Source organism: Triturus cristatus, chromosome 2_2 (assembly GCF_964204655.1).
Source record: "Triturus cristatus chromosome 2_2, aTriCri1.1, whole genome shotgun sequence".
Taxonomy (NCBI): domain Eukaryota; kingdom Metazoa; phylum Chordata; class Amphibia; order Caudata; family Salamandridae; genus Triturus; species Triturus cristatus.
Window position 1 is genome coordinate 1,034,922,003 of NC_140582.1, and position 16,903 is coordinate 1,034,938,905.

Sequence of the window (16,903 nt, forward strand, 5' to 3'; positions counted from 1 at the left end):
TACAACCCTTATTGAGGTGTGGATGGGAAGGGGGATTTCCTATCAATTAATCAATTAATCAATTAATCAATCAGGGAGTGGTGAAGCACGCTACTCACCCGTGAGGGTCTCAAGGCGCAGAGCCAAACGTAAAGATGCATGATCTGTAGAAGCTCCTTGAAGCCTGGGAGTAAGCAGGAGCTTAGCTCGGTCAATAAGATTGGGGGGGTTGTGAGCTTCAGATTTCCCAAAAATCACACTGGGATATCTTGTTGAAACACCTTACACGAGGAGCAGGGCTTGAGGGGCAGTGGAAAGAGAGAGAGGAGGGTGGATTGTTTGGGGTACCTCAAACACAACATTTTTCAAACAAATCAACATTTTTTAAGGCCAAAAACAGAGACGAGAGAGTGTGTGTGTTTTTTGTTGTTGTCAGTTTGGGCATGTAAAATTCCCAGGTGAAATCCGGCAGACACCTCAATATACCTGAATGAACGCACTTGTACCCAACCATTTACTACAGAATACATTGGGGGGGGGGGGGGGGTGGACCAAACACCCACCCTGACGCTACTCCCCCCCGAGAAAGTAGGATACATGAGGCTTCAGGAAGGTCCCTAGTAATAAGGAGGAGTGGGCTACCCCTGAGGAGATGGATTACCTGAGTCTCTGCTCCTTCCATCCAGGCTGCTGAAGCAGTAGAGAAATCTCTGCAAGAGGCAGGCTTGTCACTCAACGAGCCCCGTAGAGACCGAAACTGAGGGATAAATAGGCTAAAATAGAGTTTCAGCTGTTACTGGCCTGTGAAAAGGCTAGAATACAAGAGGTCATGAAGGATACCAAGCCAGCTATTATGAAGACAGAGGTTGCTTTGGCCCATGCTCAGGCAATGAGGCGGATTGAGGCGGGGTCTGAACCTATGTGTCTTGGTGAAAGGCACCGCATAAACCGTGTTGCTGCGTTTTTCAAAAAGCAAACCCTTTCTTTAAAAATTTGAGGCAGCTAGTTACGCCGATCGCAGAGATGCAGATAAACGGCTCCAGCAATTCGTGCGTCTTTGAACGCATCGGGACTTGTTATTGGGACGTCACTTTTATAGGAAAAACTGAATTCAAGCTTTGGGAGTCTGAAAGCTGCAAAAAGCACTCATGTCAAGGAAGAACAGTTGTAAACAGTCTCAATAGACAAGTACGCAAAATCAAATACATTTAATTATCTAAATGGTAAAGGTAATGGTACCAAAGTTATGCATTATGATTAAAAGTAATATTATTTGACATGTAAAGAAGCACATTCTTAGTAATGGTTTATAGATTAGCATGTGTTTGCTGCCAATTTCACTGACCTGTGGTGGTTTACTAGACTATCTATCCACAAGGTCACAACTAGAGTATCTTTCTACATCGTCACATCTTGAGACAAGAGAAAGGTTCCTGACTCACCAGTGAAATCAAAGCGGGGCTCGGAACAAATGGAACATTGCCCAAAAACCCACATAATGAAGGCACGCAAGGTATGATGTTCTAGATCGGCTCAGGGAAGAATGATTTGGGCATTTACAGGGAGAAAACCACTTTGATGACATCAAAACAATAGGAATGTGGCCGGAATGTTACAACCCTCACAAAAAACAAGCATTGGAGAAGCAAATTAATCTGACTTGTTTTCTGTGCATAGGTTCTTTATTGTAATGGGCATTTTTTGTCATATGTTTGGATGCACAAACAGAAAATTCGACACTGTACCATATATTTATCAAATTAAACAATTGGCTCACCAGGGATTCACTGATTTACCTTTTAGTTGTATACAAACTTATGCAACAACGCGTTGCATAAATTTGCTCAAAATTAAAAAGAAGAAACAAGCCTCTCGTGTTAAAGGAAAGTATTTACTGATTAGAAAAAATAGTCGTAATTTAGGAACCATAAATATGCATAAAAATAAGTTTAGGTGCAGTGCATATTGTCACTAATGTTCACATCAAAGATGCAACAGTTATGAACAGAGAGCATGCGAAGACATGAAAAACACAACGACCAATAAACACAAAACGTCACAGGCTGAATATTTAGTAATATATACGGAGCCAAATTCAGGCAAGGATAAAAGAGTCTGTCGGTACTGCTGTCGACAATATTTTGAACTCTTATCCGAATCGTGAGGTCATCATCCGTACTGTAAAGAATGTGGGACACCTGAGGTAAGACAATGGCCAAGTCGTCCATATGTGGCCAGAGAGGGGCTCCTAGATGATCATATGGAGTTAATGACTCACTTGAAAAGTCTATTGAAACATCTGTTCAGCGCTGTGACTAGCTGCACAGCAGGGGGGCGTGCTGTAGGAGGAATAAAGAGATGTGTGTTTCATTTACCCTACTCACTACCTGGAGTGAGCAGGATAAATAAAAGGTTATTCACGTGACAGTCTGGGATCTCAAGCAGGTCACGTGGTAACAGCCAGCAGTATAATCTATTACTGTAGTCACAAGGGTTGGAAGATAAAGCGAGGCCCAAAGGGTGCACTTATCCCAGAGTGAGTTGCGTGGGAAAAATAAATGGGCTTGCGTTCTCTTTTGGAGCCAACTGATGTGAGGGTAGAAAACACAACATTGGATACGAAATAGTGTGCCGTTTATATGGAGTGTGGGTGAATTAAAAGACTGGTACATATGTGGATAAGAGCGATTAGAAAGTGGTTTGGTGGATGGCTGTGAGTGGACAGACCAGCGCATAGGTGAAGGTAGAAGGACACACTATGCCTTTGCTCCATATATGTACTTTATTCCTAATTACAGTGATCTGCTGTGGAATAAAGAGCATTTTACGAACATCTAACTGAATGTGCTCCTATATAGAATTTGATAAATGCAAGGGTTGTATGACAGTGGCACGCATGGTTAAACCACGCGTGCCTCTACCATGCAGCACGAACCACGAATGCATTCCTTTACCACTTATGCTTTTACCATGCATGCCTTTACCACGCAATTTAGTGGCAAAGGCATGTTTGGTGAAGGGATGTGTTGTAAAGTTTACGCCCCTTTTCCACCCACTGTTATTCCTATAATCTAGCCCCTTCCCTATAACCCGACCCCCAGCCCTAAAAACGACTCCATCCCTGAAAACTTAAACTATCTTGGCTCCCCCGTCCTAAAAACTGCCCCCGTGTCCTGGAAACTGGCCTTCCCCCGCCCTAAGCCCTAAAACTTTGCCCCATACCTAAAACCTACCCAAAGCCAGCCCTTGCCCTAAGCTCTGAAAAATGGCCCAAGTACAATGGAAATTGCTCCTTCAGCCCTCCTTCCCCTGTGCTGAGTCCTAAAACTCTGCCCGCTCCCTAAAAATCTAACCCGACCTCAGGCCCCCACCTTGAGCCCTAAAACCGTCCCCCTGTCTTAAAACCTATCCCCCAGCCCAACTTACCTCGTTGGGTCCCAATATGTGTGGTTAAGGTTCAGCTTGCAGTGGAACGAAACGTGTGCTTGAAGCTGCATTGTAATGTCTGATTCTCCTCATCATGTTCTCTATGTAGATGCTACTCCAACGGTATGCAGATTTTAGTGGCATAATGAGAAGTTCTGGAAATTACATGGTGAACCAATAACATCGACCTTAAGGTTTTACACTGATTGATTGTTGTGGGTTTATTTTCTTCTGATATCTATGACTCTCCATAACAAAATGCTCCAGCACAAGGCCTTCTATCCCACCTTCATAATGTGGTGTTATACTTTGGACTGGCTAAGGCCCAAAGACCTAGCAAATCTGCTCTAGTATGCTCACAAAAAGTGTGTCAAAAACAGGAAATGGTAGCTGACCATTGAGAACCATTGAATACCATTTATTAAACACGATGCAACAAGATACAAGTGTCGACATGTTTCGGACGTGTATTTGTGCCCATCTGTAAGGGTCACGCCGGCCTTCCTCAGGACTCTGCCGGTCCCAGAGCGTGTGAATTTTTCTCTCACCTCAAATTGAGATCAGAGCAGTCACAACCCCTTGTTCTGGACGAGAGGTAATTCCTCTGTTGATTTACGAGTTTACCCCTATACCATGCTAAAAATGGCGAGAGGCAAGGAGATACCCCTGTAGTCACACTTACTCCAAGGTGGGTGCTCCTCCCAAAGACCGCTCGTCTGCTCTCGCCGTGACAGCTACACGGCAAGATGAGTCTAGCGGTCTTTGGGAGGAGCACCCACCTTGGAGTAAGTGTGACTACAGGGGGTCTCTCCTGCACAAATACACACCCGAAACATGTCGACACAATGGCAGTAAGGAGGGGAGTAAGGAGCACATTACATCTCCCAATCACCACCATCCTTCACTTTTTTAACCCTGGCCGAGGGTCCAGGAATACATTTAGGCACATCGACACCTCCGAGCTAGTTTTAATTTAAACTGCAATTTCACTTCCAGTGTTCCCAGTCACTTTCTGAAACTATTCATTTCTGTGTTTGTTTTGTTTGTCTTTCCCCTTCCTTTTGCTCCACCGCAGGCGCTGGGTGCATAGGGGTGTATAGTAGCAGCCCTATGATGAAGCATGTCACACTAGTGAGTGAGGGTAGTATTAAGACACACATCACATGCAACCACTAGACAGAGATATTTTTTCACTTCCTACTCCGTTTGGTGTATATCCTTTTAATGCTTAATTTTTTTTTTTCAGGTAAAAATCTTATGGAGACTTTTTAACTGGTATGCGTTCCTTCTGGGCATCTCTTTGACTTGACTATAAAAGTGGAACAGTATTTCAAGTTTAAAACTATAGGATTGAGCTGAGATAGTTGTTTTTGGTGAAACATCCATTGCTTTAATTTAGTGTGTTCAGTTTGTTGGTAATTCCTGTCATTTTCAGTGGAGAGGAAGAGAAATGGTGTCATCTGTCTGTAGAATTTACGTTTCATATTTTGAATTTCCTTAAGGAAAGAGGTTATGACATTGACTGTTTAATGAGTATAGGATGTAGAATAACGTGTCATTTGATGTATAGCCTGGTCTAATTAGCTTATTGGAGAAATTAGATTCTAGGTCTGGTAAGACCGCCTATTACTCTCACATACAGATTGAAAAATAAGGAGACGAAGATGGCGATGATGAAACTTTGAAGGATTTTGTATGGGATTTTGAAGAGGTTCGAGCGAGTGAATTGTCAATTTTATTGTATTGTGGTTTATCTGCTATCCGGAACTGAAGTGAGCAATTCCAATCCGTTTATCATTTTAGAAGAATGTTCTGGACAGTAGTGTCAAAGGCTGTTGAAAGGTGAAGGAGGCGCAAAAGGCTGGAGTTTCCTTCAATTAAGAGAGGAAGAGTGTCAGCCACAATTTTGAGGGTGGACGCTTTCATGCTGTGCCCAGAATATAATCCATTTTGAGAGTCCTCTAGAAGATGATTATTAATAGCGCACCCTTTCCTGGACTCACCTATCCAGAACTTTAGAGAGTAGAAGAAAGCTTTAACCGTCTAACACTTCTGGAGAGGACACACCTTCAATTTCAAGGGTTCCTGGAAGGGCAGAATGTAGATTTATAACCACAGGATAAAAATAATTTTGAAGTGTTCCATGTCTTAAGATGGTGGAATGGGGCCTGATACGAAATTTAAATGTTAGTGGTGTAAATAACATTCCTTATTGCATTTCAAGCAATGGAGTATAGGCACATTGGGTTACCAAGGGCTTTTTATTGGTGAAGCCATAGCTTTGTTATATCTGACAGGGGTTGGCGTTTGGCTCTATTTTCCTCGAATCCTATAATTTTGTTGAAGAAATGAGAGGCTAAGATGTTACGTGTGGATTCAGTGAGGGGAAGTGTGCTGTACCCGGTGGATGTTTGTGAATGCTCTGAGAGAGTTCTCTTGATCAATTCTATGTTCATAGTTCCAGTTACATGCAATACATAGTTTGCTTTTCTGGTTACTTTATGTTTAAGGCGGTGGGCCGATGTTGGGGATTTTCTCCAACACCTTGTAGAGGCTTGTAGTGATTTTCATATCCTATATACATGTAATTGTCTGAGGTTTTCTTGAATCCTTTAAATGTGAAGCTGGTGGGGATTAGTTTGCATATCATACTGGATATCACTATTCGGCTCTGCTTGTAGTTTTTCACAGTAGAATCAAGGGTGTTTATTCAATGTGTTTGAGGTCTCTGGAGTTCACCATTTCCAGGGAGTTGCTTGAGCAATTCAATTTGTAATAGCAATAATAGTAATGAAGGGCGCCACCCCCCTAAGGGGCATGGCGCCGTTAGAGGCAGCAAAAGCGCCGACAGACGAGAACATCCCTTCCGGGTCACATAACCCGGAAGGGGGTCGGGGCTAAGGAGCCGAAAGCGGAAGGGCTCAAAGGGGAGTAAGGCAGGCGACCCGGAAGCGGTCTTGTGGCGCGAGGCTTGAAAAGCCTACGAACTCGGAGACGCCCCCTCTTTTGTCTTCTCGCTTGCCAGGGTCGCAGGTCGCAGTCAAGTTGCTGCGGTGACTACGGGGCCCACGAGCGACGCTTTTTCGTCGAGGCTCCAACCGGCTGCGTGGACAGGTGAGAAGGCCCCACAGTGTGCAAAATGCGATTTTAAAATGGTTTTAGAATACGATTTAAATGACGTTTTTAGTATTTAGAAGTGCCCAGGGTATGCGGCGGCAGAGCCGAGCGCGTTAGTTGGGCGGAGCGCTTTCAATTGGAAGCGGAGCGTCTTAGCCGTTGCCCCTCTTGCGCGCCCGTGTTTTTTATCGTTTCTCACCAGTGGAGGTAGCTGAGTGGTAGAGCGCATGCCTTGCATGTATGAGGCCCCGGGTTTAATCCCTGACATCTCCAATACTTTTGGTTATTGAATCCCGGTTGGTTTTTATTTATTATCGTTTCCGAATTTGTGCCCCTTTTATGCCTTTGTTCTTGCCTCGGTGTACACAGCTAGTGACCTCAGTACTTGTTCCGCATGCTCTTTTCACTTTCTCGTGCCGGGGGAGAGGATGTGGTCCGTCGGCTGCGCTGCCGCCCCTGGTGCGGGGAACGAGGGTTCGGGCCTCGGGGTCGCGTTCACGTCATGTGATTATAGATTAGGTGATTGAATCTCCCAGTGCCTGCTTGCGTGTGGAAAGATGCGGTGCTGTGTGGGGCGCTCCAATGCCATCGGGTCGAGTTCGCGCTATATAAATATGCTTTTAAAAAAAAAAAAAAAAACTTGCACAGCAAAGCAGATTGTATAGGGGCAGTTCTCAGGGCTCATGAGTGCTTTAAGAGTTAGGTTCTTGATTCGTCTGAGTGCTACCACAATTTCAATGGAACTGTATATAACATGTACTTTAAGTAATGCAATGTGTTATAGAAGGTGCTATTTACACAACATAATTCATTGCTTGACGCTAGTGGCCAGTGTAATCGGTAGGACTTAAAAGGGGAGGTCTAACCGGTAACGCTAGATGCAGCACTGCGGGGGTCAGTTGTCTGAGAGTATCACATGAGTGAGAGCCTTGGCGGTCTTGGGGTACGTCAAATGCGAGGCCCCAGGAAGCGCGCACGCCGCAGTTCTTAACACAAGAGTGTTTCAACATTATACCGGACGGTTGCAGGACACACTGGGCAATATTATGGGGTGTAACTAACTTTTCTATTTCTCATTAAGTGCAGAATGCCGCCAAAACGGTCAACGAAGGGCAAAGGGGCCCATGCCAAAAAGGACGAGTTTATGGCGCTGACGGAGCTGCTGGAGGTCACAAAAGAAAAAGGAGTCGAGTGGGCGCTGATGAAATTAAAGGAAGGGGCAGGGACGGCCGCCCAGGAGGATTCAGGACGGGGCAAGCGAGCCCGGCGCACACCAGAAAGATTTAAAGAAACATCAGGAGAAAAGCGTCCCAGAGTTGGGGTTTCTCAGGCTACATCGTCAGGTGAGAAGGGAGCTATAGAGTCAATAGACTTGGTTACGAACTTTGCGCAAGATGCTATAGTCGCTCCCACAGATACAAGCGGAGGACCCAACTCGCTGAATAATGCGTCGCCAGCGGGCGTGACACCCGGCTTAAATGCGGGAGCGCCCGGGGCTCAGATAGTTCCGCCACCAGTGGTCGCTCATCCTGGCAGCGGCATTGCACAAGTGTGGGTTCAGTCGGGGGGTTTAGCGCAATCCCCAGGTGTAATGGCAACAACATCGACCGGCCAGGCCTTTAACAATTGCCCTGCGAGCACGATGGCCCTCCCACCGGCTTACCAAGGTTTTCCGGGGGCGGTGGTTACCGGGCAATTCCCAGGCGGGGTGACGCCAGCGCCGCAGGGGCAACCGGTCAGCAGTGGCCCTACAGTCGCAGGGGCAACAGGTAACACAGTGCAAGGGGCGGTGGTGCCGGGTGTGATGGGGCAGCCTGCACTCGCTTACAGTCCTTTGATCTACGGTTCAGCCTCCATGGCTCTATCGCCCTCTGCGGGCATCACAAGGCACGTGCCCCTGGACACCAAAGAGAAGATACTAAAGGGAGAGTACGTAGACGTATTCGACCTCATTAATGCCGGGGTTGTCCCAGGTAAAACCAGGGTAGGAAAGGAGGGGGATTACAAGCAAAAGAGGGCATGGGTGGAATGGTCGATAAAGAATTGGATCACAGGTTTTGCCATTTATGCGGCCATCATGGCAGAAAGGTACCCCGCGGTGGCACCCCAGTTGTTTAGTTATATTTCCCTGATTCATGGGGGGGCTTCCGAATTCCCGGGGACGGGGTGGTTACATTATGACACTAAGTTCCGCCAAATGAAGGCAGTGCACCCTGAGATAGCTTGGGACCAACGTGAAATTAATGTGTGGCATGCGGTGTTTTATTCTACGGTCCCCACGAACAAGATTAGTTACCCGAGCCAGAATCAGTCCTTTCGGAGTGACAGAGGTGCAGGGGATAAGAAACAGGCCTGCTGGCAGTACAACAAGAACGAGTGTACCAGGGGCGCTACATGCAGATACAAGCACTGTTGCTCCTTTTGCGGGGGTCCTTCCCACCCAGAAACCAGATGCTTCAAAAAATCAGGAAAACCAAGAGACCAACCGCCCCACAATGCGACCAAAGGACGGCCCTCTCAACCATCCGAGAAACCTGCCAACTCCCATTAGGACTCATGTACTGACACACCTCCTTAGCAAATATGGTAAAACGAAAGAGGCGCAGTTTTTGCATGATGGTTTTATGTCTGGTTTCCGCATCCCTTCATCGGCCACCCCCTCCAGTGTTCCGCCGCGCAACCAAAATTCAGTGCTGCAGAACATGGAGGCGGCGGAGCAAAAAATCAGGAAAGAAATAGCCTTGGGGAGGGTGGCCGGACCTTTCAAACAGTTGCCGAAGCCCGATCTTATATGCTCACCCCTAGGTCTAGTGCCCAAAAAAGAGGCAGGTAAATTTCGTTTGATTCACAATTTGTCCAGCCCCTCGGGTCTTTCTGTTAATGACAAGCTCGACCCAGATCTATGTACGGTGCGCTATACAACATTTGATACCGCTATACAAAAACTGCAGGTGCTGGGTGGTGGAGCCTTAATGGCTAAGTCAGATATCGAGTCAGCTTTTCGACTATTACCACTTCATCCTGAAGATACAAAGTTCTTGGGTTTCACGTTCAAGGGCGAATTTTTCATTGATCTCTGCATGCCCATGGGGTGCTCTATCGCTTGTGCTGTATTCGAGACTTTCGCCAGGTTCTTAGAATGGGCAGTTCAGCATTTCCTGACATCAGTTACTTCTTATGGGGTGGTACATTACTTAGACGACTTCTTGTTTATGGGCCCTCAGGGGTGTCAGTCTTGCAGACAGGCCTTGCTGGCTTTCCAGCACTTGACCAAAGCATTGGGCGTGCCGCTTTGCGCAGAGAAGACAGAAGGGCCTACTACGTGTTTGACATTCCTGGGCATTGAAATCGATACTAGAGAAGGGGTGTGTAGGCTTCCACAGTCTAAGGTGACTGCATTCAAGGCAGCCATCGACGCCTGCCTGGGGGCCCGGAAAGTGACACTACACCAATTGCAAGTCTTAGTGGGGCAGCTGAACTTCGCCTTGAGGGTCATACCGATGGGCCGGGCCTTCTCTAGGAGTATCGCAAGGGCGATGTCAGGGCTTCGCGCCAAACACCATCACACTAGGTTGTCAGCAGAGGTAAAGAGCGACTTGGCCATTTGGAAAGATTTCCTGCAAAACTTTAATGGGTCAGTGATATGGCAATTGCCCAGCAGTTCCAATGTTGAGCTAGAATTGTTCACAGATGCGGCAGGCAGTGTGGGTTTCGGCGCAGTGTTAGGTCCTAAATGGTGCATGCAGCACTGGCCAGAGGAGTGGGTAAGGCACGGTCTGACACGGAATATCACCTTCCTAGAACTGTTTCCAATCATTGTAGCCTTGCATGTGTAGGGAGATATCCTGGCTAATAGGCGCATCGTGTTCTGGTCTGACAGCATGTCGGTGGTGATGGCGATCAATAATCAGAGAGCGAAATGCACCTGGGTGCTGCGACTTCTAAAAGAACTAGTAGTGCAATGTTTACGGCACAATGTTTTATTCACTGCTAGGCATGTACCGGGTGTTGACAACATAGCCGCTGACGCCTTGTCCCGTTTTAAGTTGGCAGAGTTCCGCACCCAACGGCCGCAAGCAGACAGAGAGATGACGAACTTCCCAGCGGGGCTATGGAAGCTTGGTGCCCCACTGCCACTGAATTGATAACTGCGTCCCTGGCCCCCAAGACCAAATGTATGTATGAGAGGTCTTGGCAGTTATATCAAGGGTACTTAAATGGGGAGGGGTTAGCGGAAGTGTTCTCGCCTTCGAGTGTGTTGGGGTTCATAGTACACCAAAGAGCCAACGGGAAGTCAGTAGCAATGATGAGGAGACAATTAGCGGCAATAGCTTTGTTTGCCGGGCTAGGGGGGGCCACAGACCCAACAAAAGATCCTAGGGTGCGGAGAGCTATGAAGGGCTGGGAACGTCTAAACCCGGGGGTCAAGGACAGTAGGAGACCCATAGTCGTAAGCAGGTTGGTTAATATCCTGGAGATTCTGCCCAAGATTTGCTTTTCGCCATACGAAGTGCAATTATTTAAAGTAGCATATGCGCTAGCCTTCTTTGGGGCATTCAGGAATTCCGAATTGGTTCCCTCCTCTAAAGCTGACAGGGTGGGGGGTATATGGTGCGAAGACCTAATCCTGTCCGGGGAAACCTTGAGAGTCAGGGTCCGGAAATCAAAGACAGACCCCTTAGGTAGGGGCATTTGGTCCCAGCTGACGGCTGTGAACGGTGCTATATACTGTCCAGTAAGCCTGACGAGGGAGTTCCTACAAATCAGGCCTCAGGGAGGTGATGGGAGGTTCCTTTTGCACGCTGACGGGAACCCTCTCACTAGATTCCAGTTCAGCAGGGTATGCAAGCTTGCCCTGATTAGTTCGGGTGTAGACGCAACGGACTTCACGTCTCATTCTTTCCGCATTGGTGCAGCCACCACGGCGGCGGGGCTGGGGTTACCGGAAGAGACAATCAAGAGGGTAGGCCGTTGGAAATCTACGTGCTACGAGCGATATGTTCGCCCGCAATTAGTTTGAGTTGTCAGCGTTGCCTCCTTTGCCTTGCATTGTCCCGCTTTGACCATGTGCCATCTTCACTACTCTAGGTGCTACGACTCGGAGGGCCCAAATATGTTGGTGCGGCCACTCTTTTATTCGCAGGGCGGGACGTGCCTTCAAGAACTCACGTGAGGAGAAAAGACAGGAGTTAATCGGATTCAGCCACCATTGGATTGGGGTAGGCGGTCAACATTTAGCGGAAGTGCCGAGCGATTTGCGGAGGGCCTTGAATAGAGATATGCCCACCCCCGATCTACTAGTGATTCATTCTGGAGGCAACGACATGATCCCCGAGGGCAGGAGAGGTGTAAAAGAGTCCTTGTTCTCAGTCCTCGCAGCGGTCAGGAACATGTTCCCCAATACCTTATTGTTATGGTCTGAAATTATACCTAGGCAAGTTTGGGCGCGAGGGGCTCCTCCGAGGGCATTGAATAAGTCAGTGAGGAGACTAAACCAGTCAGTGGCAGAGATCTTACGGAAATCAAGCATCCGGACCATAAGACATAAACTGATACAAACCTCAAGGCCAGAACTCTATGCGTCAGATGGGGTACACCTGTTCGAGGCCGGTAATGACTTATTTTTACAGACAGTGCCAGGAGCCATCACGGAGGCTTTCGAGCGTGGGGGGGGAGGTCGAGTTGGCCAGTAAGCAACTCGCCCTGTGGCGGGGTCCTGAACAGGAGAAATGACAGGGACTCCGTTAGTAGGTGCCATTTTGACCCCAGAACAGGTCTAAAAATCATTTCATGGGCTCCGGGCTGGCGAGAGATCTGGGGCTGACCTGCTGGTGGCTCTGGATTCTCTAGCTCTACCCTGGAAGCCGTCGTTGGTCACAAGTGGTGGCAGATTATTTACCTGCGGCTCTGTTGTCCGGAGGGCGGTCAACCTAAGGAGAGCAGGCTATCTTGGTTGTGGCCTGCTGGCACAGCCCGAAGGTCAAGCAAAGGCCCCTTGGAGAGCGGGTTGTAAATATAATTTTAATGCGTGAATTTGAAGAATTTTTGGAATGCTGTGGTGTTTTAAGAAAGTGTTTTTAAAGATTATACAATAAATAAGACTGACCAATGGTAGGATTGGCCATGAAGTTTATTCAATAAAACTTACACACTGTGAAGACCAAAGCTGACTCAGGTGTCTCCTTGAGAGGGTGAGGTGAAGATGGGGCAAGTAAGGCGGGGGGCAAGTGCGCTTTGTATGCCTTCTATGAAGGGCGCCACCCCCCTAAGGGGCATGGCGCCGTTAGAGGCAGCAAAAGCGCCGACAGACGAGAACATCCCTTCCGGGTCACATAACCCGGAAGGGGGTCGGGGCTAAGGAGCCGAAAGCGGAAGGGCTCAAAGGGGAGTAACTCCTAGGATGCTTGATTCCGGTCCAGGGAAGACATGGCTTGGCAGTTCGGGCTGGACTGTTCCCATGAGGCACAGGGTCAAGACTGATTTGCATATGGCCATGTCTAAACTGGGGTGGTGTAGTGGGCAAAAGAACGATGGATTTAACCCAGATCTCTTGACTGGGGGAGAATGTCTGCATTGTCAGCATTCCGTCCATCATTTGTTTGTTGTAACGCTCAAAGGGGAGTAAGGCAGGCGACCCGGAAGCGGTCATGTGGCGCGAGGCTTGAAAAGCCTACGAACTCGGAGACGCTCCCTCTTTTGTCTTCTCGCTTGCCAGGGTCGGAGGTCGCAGTCAAGTTGCCCACCCACCCATCCCTGAAGCTAAGGTTTGGGGTATGCAGGGTCCTGAACAGGAGAAATGACAGGGACTCCATTAGTAGGTGCCATTTTGACCCCAGAACAGGTCTAAAAATCATTTCATGGGCTCCGGGCTGGCGAGAGATCTGGGGCTGACCTGCTGGTGGCTCTGGATTCTCTAGCTCTACCCTGGAAGCCGTCGTTGGTCACAAGTGGTGGCAGATTATTTACCTGCGGCTCTGTTGTCCGGAGGGCGGTCAACCTAAGGAGAGCAGGCTATCTTGGTTGTGGCCTGCTGGCACAGCCCGAAGGTCAAGCAAAGGCCCCTTGGAGAGCGGGTTGTAAATATAATTTTAATGCGTGAATTTGAAGAATTTTTGGAATGCTGTGGTGTTTTAAGAAAGTGTTTTTAAAGATTATACAATAAATAAGACTGACCAATGGTAGGATTGGCCATGAAGTTTATTCAATAAAACTTACACACTGTGAAGACCAAAGCTGACTCAGGTGTCTCCTTGAGAGGGTGAGGTGAAGATGGGGCAAGTAAGGCGGGGGGCAAGTGCGCTTTGTATGCCTTCTATAATAATACATGTTTGTTTGCTTGATTAATAAAAACCGTTGCAGAACATCAACAAGGGCATAAATAAAACGAGAATCTCTCTACAGTCAAAATATCCTAAAACCATTCTAAAAGACAAATAGCAATTGACACAACAACGATTTGGAACACAGCCCAGAAGATGAATAAAGTGCACTTGTGCGTTGCTACGAAATGAGTTGCCAGGACGGAACATTTCAATCTACGGGAGTCTCGAATGCGAAGTACTCGAAGACCTGTCTAAAGCCCTGGCGATTTAAATTAGAGATGACCATGGGGCATATAGATAACGTAAACGTAAACATTACAAAAAATCCTGCAATGCTAAAATGAGTTATTAAAATAAGGTGTTATAGTGCCTAGCAGCAGCCACGGCCAGTACATGTAAGAGCAGTGGGTGGGGGGGATTTCGACAGAAGACGAGGAGGGGAAGATAATTATTTATTTAATTTTCCCTCGGCGGCGTCTGTCGAAATCCCGCCCCACCGCTCTTACCTGCACCGGCCGCACCTGTCTAGCAGTCTCCTAGTTCAGTCATAGACACAGTGCTAGAAAAGTGAGCCATGCTTATCTTTTAGTCACTCCAGTAGTGATCAGAGTGTTATAAATTCCATGACAGCTGCGGGACATAAAAACAGCAGTACATCCTAGCGAGGTCAACCAGAAACCCTGAACATTTAAAGGGAGATGGCTTTTAAGTGAATGGTGAATAAGCATAAAAAGTGACACTGCAGTGCAAAAGGGGGTCACAGTAGAAATAAAGTGCTTTTGTGCATAAGCCTCCTCCTAAAAAGAAGGCAAACTGTTCGAAAGAATACTCCATACACAGCCTTTAGATTGTCATTCCAGGGACTACACGTAGTTGATTCATGTCTTTAGCTATCATATCAAAATGCAAGAGCTTCTTCTCCACCTTCACAAGGTACCTTACCACCGAGCAGTTCAGATGGTGGTCACTCGGGTTGAAACAGAAAACACTCTCATATTTCAGAGCGGGAGGGATGTTTGCCTGGGCACTCTGGGGTAATGGACTTAGGGTCGGACCCTTCAACTTTTTATACAAGGCCCATGGGCCTGCCATGGGAGCATCGTCCTTTCTGCTGAGTGGAGAGCCTACCATTGGAATTGAACACCCCAAGGTGTTTGAAGTTTTCAACGTCTTCCGGCTATTCTGAGTCTAGGTGCCATGTATGATGTTTCCCCGTTCTTTTGTTTCTGGTCTGGGTTTTGGCCTTTTTCAGTGTTAATTATCATCCCATGTCTCTCTGAGTAGACTAAAGTTGCATTTAAAAGCCATCGAAGGCCTACCTTTGTTCTGCTGATTAGCGCATAACCCTGATGGAGACCTTGCATAGATTTTATGGTTCTCAACAAGTAGAATCCGTCCCCTAGAATTCAATGTGCGACACTTGGAGCTTTGCCAAGGTAAAATCCTTTTAATTGGTAAGTACGACCCAATGTCATTGTTGGCTTTTGGCTGATGGGGAGGTGTCAACCCTTTTGGGAGGGAGACACGAGTCAGACAGTGGCTCCATGGCCCCAACCATGGTGTTTGGTGTCCTGGGTTCTGTCCTACTGTAGCTTGGCAAACAGGGCCAAATACAACCCTTTTGGCACTGTCAGGGTACCAAGGGTGATCATTTATAGGGTTTGCAGGAAGATAGTGTAGAGGACAAGAGCTCAGAATCCAACAGTTAACCAAAAATAAAGTATTTTCCAGCCCAGAGCTATTCTTTTAAGTAAAAAGGAAGACTTTCAATCACATTAAATCACAAATTACAAAGGTGGTTCTGTTGTAGGGGTGTATACCCATGTGGGATCTAATGAGAAGCAGCTATGCCTATCGTGCCGGCTTTCCACCCCTTCTCTCTCTCGTATGACTCAGACAAAGATATGGGTAGAAGCCTCGGCTGGGCATGGGTGCAGATTGCTAGTAATTAACCTAAAGATTGGCCCGTAGGTCAGTTCAATTCTCTTTGGGCCCAACACATCCATACCGAGAAAGTTTAGCATTAACAGCAACAGTTTCTGTTTGCATTTGCTCAGGGACAGTCTTTCTGTTTGTGCAGACGCAGTACTGGGTTCCCTGCTCAGTGATACTGCTGAGTTGGTGCAGGTTGTAAATTCGGCACTGTGGTGGGAAACCAGAGCTGGTGGCCCGGCCACCTTCAGGATCCCCGGTGCTCAGTAACCCACTTGGATGTCTTGTGCAGTCGCAGCCTTAGGTTCAACCCAGACAGGGATTCATCCTTGGCAATTATGGCCTTGGAGGTCAATGCAGGCGGGCACTCATCTTCGGCAGTTGCTCATCTTTGGCAGTTGTAATCCTGGAGAACAATGCAACAGCTCCTACCGGGTTGGCACCTCAGCTAACAGTAGCAGCACTAGGCCCTTGGGGTGGATGATAAATGCACCAGTCTACACAATGACAATTTTGTGAATACATCTTTATGTCGATCACAGTGAGAGCTGCAATGGGAGATTATGGACCTTGCAGCCTTTGGTTCAGGACCTGCTCTATTCCATCTCAGCAATCAGTTACATCTACATGCCCCACACGCTAGGAACATGCTAGGCTTCCCCATCTGAACATTCTCTTTTTCTGAAGTGACAGGCAGTATCTTTTCCTCTCTGAGCATGCAGGATGGCTTATGGTTCCTTATGTAAGCCGTGGGCTTTTTTTGCATGTTGTGAACTTCATTTAATGTGCTCTCATCTCTGGGAGACTCGTCATGTAAACACCAGCTTTTGTCACACAGCATTCCTCTGAGTATTTTGGGGAACACTCCCTTACTTGGTCATGCTGGATTTGGCACTGGAACAAATTGGGGTTGTTTGGATCCCACTTTTGTAACATTTTCCAGATAGGGTATGGGGATCTATTGCTTTTCTTTCAATGTCATTTCCAGGATATTCTCCAGACAAAGCCCTTGTGCAAAGTGATGGTTCTCCCAGCAGGTACAAGTAAGGCAAGCACAATTATCCACAACGTGGGCACAATGAATTGGACACCTGGCCGTCATCACCTTCCTAATAAATACGTCATTT